The sequence below is a fragment of the Fukomys damarensis genome, unplaced genomic scaffold, assembly GCF_012274545.1.
Source record: "Fukomys damarensis isolate Sample0158 unplaced genomic scaffold, DMR_v1.0_HiC HiC_scaffold_16, whole genome shotgun sequence".
Taxonomy (NCBI): domain Eukaryota; kingdom Metazoa; phylum Chordata; class Mammalia; order Rodentia; family Bathyergidae; genus Fukomys; species Fukomys damarensis.
The window spans coordinates 81,498,935-81,506,406 of record NW_022900928.1 but is presented as its reverse complement, the minus strand read 5'-3'; the positions used below and the strand labels follow the sequence as shown (position 1 = coordinate 81,506,406).

General features: G+C 38.6%; 1 long non-coding RNA gene across 2 annotated transcripts; it reads left to right on the top strand.

Annotated features, from left to right (window-relative positions):
• The first annotated feature begins 361 nt into the window (after positions 1 to 361).
• On the top strand, positions 362 to 6,539 carry LOC104874782. Of its 2 annotated transcripts, XR_783872.1 has the most exons (5): positions 365 to 440; positions 644 to 752; positions 3,483 to 3,635; positions 4,288 to 4,419; positions 6,269 to 6,539. It is a non-coding gene; the product is annotated as an uncharacterized LOC104874782 (long non-coding RNA). The 2 variants fall into 2 exon arrangements; XR_783871.1 differs by lacking the exon at positions 644 to 752 and having other exon boundaries at positions 362 to 440.
• Positions 6,540 to 7,472: the final 933 nt, after the last annotated feature.

Sequence of the window (7,472 nt, the reverse complement as noted above, 5' to 3'; positions counted from 1 at the left end):
AAAAACATTTGGAAGGGTGTGAGAGCTGCAAGTGCAGGCAATCTGTGATACTGCTGGTCACTGCTTGCAAACAAACCCACCTCCAAAGTGCAGAGACAACTTGGCAGCATGAGTAAGGAAGTAAGGGTGATGATTCTTGTTATAATTTGGATCTGGAATGTCCCCAAAGGTCAATGTGTCAGGGTTTGTTGCTAGCCTGTAGTGTTACTAGGAGGTGTGGAACTTTTAGGAGGTGGGGCCTAGTGTGAGGAAGTGAGGTCATTGGAGCCATACCCTTGAAGGGGAAATTATGACCTCTTCTCCTCCTCCCCTCTTTGCTTCCCAGCCTCTATGAGGTAAATAGGTGTCCTCTGTCACGTGCTCCAGCCACGATATATACTATTCTACCACAGGTCCAAAGCAACAGTGCCAAGAGACCCTGGATTGAAACCTTTGCAACTGTGAGCCAAAACAAACCTTTCCTCCCCATAAGTCGACTTTTCTCACCTGTGCGTCGCTGTGATGGAAATCCAGCCAACACAACGTCCATGTCAGATGGATGTCTTTTCTTCTTTATCTTACCCAGCAAACTTTCCCTCTTATTTGCCCATCTTCCTCTTCCTTCCTGATGTTCTTCTTAAAATGCCTGTGTGTTTTTCTATAGGCATGTTGAGACTAAGGGAGTCATTTCTAATGCCTGGTAAACACAGGAGACAGGGAGCCCATGAACTGCTTTGAGCTGATCTCACCTGGACAGATGTGATGTACTGGAGGTTGGTTTCATAACTCTACCAGTGTCTATAGCTGAGAGAGAGTTGCATTTAAGAAGTTATTGCTCTTACCTGACTCATTCTTGTTTCACTTTAGATGGTTCTCTTCATTTGGGGGCTCAGAAAATCTTTCATGATAATTATTGTTGTACTTAGTCCTGATACATTCAATATCTCAATTAGCTTTCAATTCTATAGGCCCCATTTCTTTTCTTTATTAATTAAGTTTATTGGTGTATTTTAGGTATACACTAGGATTGCTTTCTTCATTGGGAAATTGTACCTGTACATGATATATCTTGGTTCTCGTTTGTTCCCACTCCCTTTCCCTCTCTCACACTCCTCTACCTCTTCCTATTTACAAAAACCTTATTTATTTCCCCTTCTTTTCTCATATTTTGTTCTTTTTCTTCTTTACTTTCCCATATCCCTCTCACTTCCCCTTCCCTTTGGACCCTTTCTTCCCATTTAACACTATCTATTATATATTTTGGCCCTCGTTTACACTTTCAGTGTCTCACACCAGGGAAACTATTTGGTATTTACACATCTGTGTCCTATTTATTTCACTTAAGAATATGGTCTCAATATGCAACCATCTGGCTATAAATGTCTCTAGTTTATCATTGCTTATGACTGAATAGTATTTCTTTATATATATGTGTGTGTTTTTTGTTTTGTTTTGTTTTTTTGGGAAAGGGTCTCACTATGTAGTCGAGACTGACCTGGAACTCACTATGTAGTCCAGGCTGGTCTTGAACTCACAGCGATCCTCCTGCCTCAGCCTCCCGAGTGCTGGCATTATAGGTGTGCCCCACCATGCCAAGCCTCCTTTTTGTATTTTTAAAGAAGCATTACTTCTGCCGGGCATGGTGGTGAATGACCAGTGATGTTGAACAGTTTTTCAAATGTTTATTTGCTGTTTCTACTTCTTCATCTGAGAAATGGTCTTTCATTTCAGATGCCCATTTTTGCAATGGATCTTTAAATTTGGGAGGTCTGAATTTTTAAAGTTCTTTATTTTAAATAGTAGACCTTTGTCTGAGAAATAGGTAGTGAATTTTTTCCCCCACATTGTGGGTTATCTCTTTACTCTGTTGGTGGTTTATATGGCTGTGCAGAAGCTTTTTTTTTCTTTTATTGAGTTTATTGGTACATTTTAGGTGTACAGTACAATTACATTCATTATTGGGATCTTGTACCTTTACATGACAGGTCTCAGTTCTCATTTTTTCCCCTTGTCTGTGCCCTCCCTTCACTCCCTCCTCCCCTCTCCATTTACAAACACTTTATTTCCATTTTTTCATTTTCTCATATTTTTTTCTTTACCCTTATTACCTTTCCCCTACCCTTCCCATTTTCCCTACAACTTTAGCCCTTTTCTTCCTATTTCACGTAGTCAATTATCTCATTAGAAGCTTTTTAATAAGATGATATCCCAAGTTTTGATTCTTTGTGCTAGTTCATGTGTGACAGAGGTTTTGTTTATAAAGTGTTTTCCTATGCCAATGTCTTCAAGAGTTCTACCTAAACTCTCTTCCAGCCAGTTTAGTTTTTCTGTTTTAATATTTAGATCTTTGATCCATTTTGATTTTAGTTTAGTGCATGGCGAGAGATATGGGTCTAGTTTTAATCTTTGGCAAGTTGAAACCCAATTTTTCCAGCACCCTTTATGAAAGAGGCTATCTTTCCTCCCCTGAGGGTGTTTGGCTCCAAAGATGAAGTGGCTGAGTGTGTCTGGAGTTTCTTTCTGCATATTCTAATCTGTTCTACTGATCCTTGGGACTGTTTCTTTGCCAGTTCCATGCTGGGTTTTGTTTTTTTTTTTAAATCACAGTGGCTTTGTATTATAGTTTCAAGCTGGGGATTGTGATACCCCCCTACCTTGTCTTTGTTGCCTACAATTTCTTTTGCTATTCTAGGTCTCTTCTTCTTCCAAATGAATTGTAGGATTGTTTTCTCTAGTTCTGTGAAATATGCTATTGGAATTTCAATTGGGATTGCACTGAATCCATACAGCAGTTTTGGAAGTATGGTCATTTTCACTATATTGGTTCTTCCTACTCAGGAGCAAAGGATGTCTTTCCATTTTCTGATATCCTCTTCTATCTCTTTTTCAGAGTGCTGTAGTATTCAGAGTAGAGGTCTTTTGCTTCCTTTGCTAGATTTATTCCTAGGTGTTTCCTTTTTTTGAATGCTATTTTGAAGGGAGTTGTTTCTTCGGTTCCTCTCTCAGTGAGTCTGTTGTTTGTGTACAGGAAGACTATTGATTTTTGTATATTGACCTTGTATCCAGCTACTTTCCTGAATTTGGTTATTACGACTTTTGGTGGATAGATATTTGGGGTCTTCTATACAGAATATCATGTTATCTGCACGTAATGAGAATTTGATTTCTTCATTCCCTTTCTTTATTCCTTTTACTTCTTTCTTTTGTCTAATTGCTGTAAACCCCATTTCTTAAATGCCATGAATCAAGTTCCCGGGAAGGCTGTGATCCTGGAGTAGGTCTCCTAGGCTCAACTGAAGGGCTTGCTGATCCTATAGAGAGTTCTAGAAGCTTGGCTGGCCCTTCAGAGTGGTTCCTGACTGAGGCAATGGGTCCAGGCCTTCCTTAGATGGTTCTTGATTTCTGATGGCTCCACTGATGATTTTGGAGCTTATAATGGCATGAAACTTTTACACATTCAATAGAAACCGTAATCTGAACTGTGATTTTGGGTCTTCTTTCAGGCTAGCTGTGTATGGCACAGTCCTCTCTTGAGGGTGCTGTGTTGTCTGGCAGCCATGAATCTCATCTCCCAGGGAGCCTGGAGAGGTGGAGATCACGAGGAAACCAGCTAATGCTCTGCCATGCACTCTGTACTAAACTGGGAAGTGAAGCAGGTAAGGTGCATTAGACACATCTTGACTTAATAATGATCATATCTCATGAATGGTTTAAGATCAAACTGCACCATCCGAGGTCCAGAGGTACCTGTACTATAATATTGACCCTTTTCTGAAGCCATTCCCTTTTTTTTTGGTGGGGGGGATTCCTGGAGAGAGTTGGCAGGGAATGAGCAGGCAGCATTCTGGGGATTGGGCTCCTCTGATTGCAACCAGGCTGGTCTGTGCAGTGCATTTATGAAAGAGGAAATTCCCATCCAACTTCTTTCCACTCCAAGTAGCATCTTGATATCTGCCTGTAAGAATGGGGACAGTAGAACAGCACCGTGCTATGATTTATGGATGAAACATGCTTTCTTTCCTTATATGCTCCTTTTCACCTTTTTTAAAAACACATTTTCCACACAATTCTGTGACAATATGCCTGTTTTTCTCCCCACAAAACCTCTGCTGGTTTTTTGACAGCATATTTTTAGCTGTTTCAAAGTGACATATAAAACGTGTTCTGGAAAAAATCAGAAAGATATGCTGCTGTATTTGGAGATTTTTCTAAAAGGTTACTCCAGAGGAGGTAATTTAGAAATGCTAGTCTGTTGTGATGCAGATGTTAGCAGATGCATGACTTCTTTGCCACCCATGTCTTGATTAGACAAGTTCACCAGAGAAGACATCACAGATTGGGTTCTGAGTATCTGCTTTCTGCCACATGAGAGACTGGTTCCTTCTCATCTTTTTCATCACTTGGTTTCATTTGGTATATCTCTTGGGAGCTGGCATTCAGGTGAGGAGCAGAGATAAGCCACAGTGTGTTTAAGTGTCCCATATAAAAAGAAAACAAAACACCAGAGATGGTTCCTGTGGTCCACACCACTGATGGCGTTTACGGGATGATGGATGGATATGGGGGACCAGGCAGCGTGGCCTGATTGGGGTGAAATGGCTGAGCAGGAGAACAGGGAGTGAATCAATCACAGGACCTGCTCCCCCTGCCAGCTGGGTTCATCAGTTTCACAGCCTCTCTCAAAAGGCTTATAAATTACCTCGATGAAGGAGTGGTATGTTGGGTCAGTTTGCAGGGACGGCTCCAGCAGAGATGAATAGGCTTCAGCGAATAGAAACAACAGAACTCTGCTGAGATAATTGGTGATATACTCCAATTTTATTTCATCAGCCACACTTGATTTTATAAACCTATAGGTTTTAGACCCAAGCTTAAAGCCTCCATTAAAAAAAAAGATTTAATGTAACATTTATATGTGGTGTTAACATGTTTTAAAGCCTGTCTTCCTGGACTTAAGTCATTTCTTTACTTTCTGGTTCTCTGGCTTTGATGAATTTTTAAAATAACCTTTCCAAGCTAGGATGCTACATCTTTAAAAGTGGCAATAATAAAAAATCATTCATTTTAATAGTTTTAGTTCTTCGTGGGATTAAATTAGTTAGTATTTAATAACTTTAGCACTTTTTGTCATTGGCTTAGATCTTATTGCCTCAACCTTGCTTGATTTCAGATGATCCTGTCTCTTCCTTCACCAATAAACAACACCCTACAGATTGCCCAGGTCACATTTGTCCATGGGGACCTTAACTTCTTTTCATCTGTGAGGATGAAGTGGACCTTCAAGGTCTCTTCCACCTGGGTCCTCACTCCCTTCTCCATATCTGTCTAGGTCTGCCCACATCTTGCATTCCCACTTACTATAATCTGTTCAACTATTTTGTATTGTTTTGTTTCTTTTCTTTACTTTCTGTTAGCCCATGTGTGTCATCCGTACATACCTACGTTTCTCCAATTAAAAAAAATAAAGTCTTTGTTGATCTTAAATTCTAATTATTATTGTAAATTTCTCTTTCATACTATCTAAACATTTGAAAAGAGTATTCTCAACTTTATATCCTTATTTTGTCACCTTTTAGATGGTTTTTCTACCAATAGTGTGTAGATTATTCTATTACAATATTAAAAATTATTCTGGCAAAATCATGAATGACCTTTTTATTGACAAATCCAAAAAAGATTTTCAGTCTTTATTTTTGTACCTATTGATGGTGTTGATAGTTCTTTTCTTGATCTTCTAGTCCTTTGACTTCCACTAAACCAATGTCTTCTGATTCTACAAAGATTGCTTTGGTCTTAGTATTTCCAATATAAATTTTCTTCTATTCTGTAGATTTATTTTTAATCAAGTCTTGTATCTGAGAATTCTCTAGAACTGTGATTTTAAATTTTAAAAGAGTACTCTTTTTCTTTTTGTTGTTGATATCTAATTTTATTACTTTAAGGTAAGAAAGTGACCTGTATATTAGGGAATAAATTGAGTTTTTTTGTAGTCAAACTGTGATCATGGGTTAATCAGTGGACAATGGGCATTTGAAAATACATATCCCTTATTAATATGTGAATATGTACATGCAGATAATGCACTGAATTGTTAATATTGTTACAAATACTTAATACTGTATATTATCATTGTTGATATTATTAAAATACTTTTGCTATTACTTACTTTTTAGTCTCTTTGGTTTGTCAGTACCATGTTAGTCAATACATAAATGTTCATTACTGGTATATGTTCCTGTGGTTGTAAGTATCTCTACTCCACTCCAACATTTTCTTTTCTGCTTTCCAGATGTTCCACAGGATTCTGTCTGTGCCCAGACACCATCATGGCTCCTACACTGCCTTAAAAGGCCACATTGGCACTTGGGCAATGATATTTGAATTTAACCCTTGAGTGCAGACATTTACCCAAGTTTCTAAGTACCGTAACCAGCTTCCTAATGGACTGCTCTGCCTAGATGACTCATAGGGTCCTGGAACTCAGTGTATCAAAAGTTGCTCTCATCACTTATCGCTAGACATTATCTAACTCATTTCATGGCCTCAGCATCTACTCAGGCACCCACATAAAAATCTTCAAAGTTGTCAAATTTGGATGTGTTATTTCTGGGGCATTCCATCCTCTGTTTTTCACAGTAATCTAAATGAAAAACTGATCATCATTCTACCCAAAGTCCTAGGGTAGCCCTTCTCTACCAGAAAGAGCCAACCTGGAGGTTCTGGGAGGAGGAACTTGGGCTAAGGTAGCAGTGGGGGAAATCAGAGACCCTAGGGTGTCCCAGAATATATTCTGAGTCAAGGTCAACAGCTAATTGATCTTGGGCTATTTGCTCCTGGAGAATTAAAAAAAATTTTTTTTGGAATTATTGTGAAGATGAAATAATTTGATAAAGTAGAGATAATTTATTTTGGGGGCATACTAGAAAATGATGCTGATAACTTACTATTTAATTTTAATGATTTGAAAATGTAATGAACATACATAAGTCTGACCTAATATTCAGACATCATCTAAGACCATCTTTCTGTGATATATCCTTGTATCAAAGAGCAATGGCCTCTGGTTTCCTAAGAAAATGTCTTTCTTGTTTCAAGATACTTGGCCTACCTTCATTTTCCTCTGTCTTTGATAAATAACCCACACTCATTTGACCTTTTTCCTGAGTTTTCACTCTCCACCCCTTTAATTATTTTCACTCTGCCTTGGACCCTCTCCAAATTTTCTGTACCTCTTAGAAAATTAAAATACTAAACTGAACATATCACTCTAATAAGGGCCAATTCAATGCCAAATATAGCTCATGACACTCTTTCTTGTCACTTGAGTGACAGACAACACTGCTAAGACAGCTCAGCAGCTTAACAGTTTTAAAAGGCACATGTCTACATTGCAGACCCCAAATCAAACTTAGAGGATGGGACAGGCACACACTTATGCAAATGTCTTAATGCTCTTATTGTTCTTTCTGGAGAATGAGGAGATGTGCCCTGGA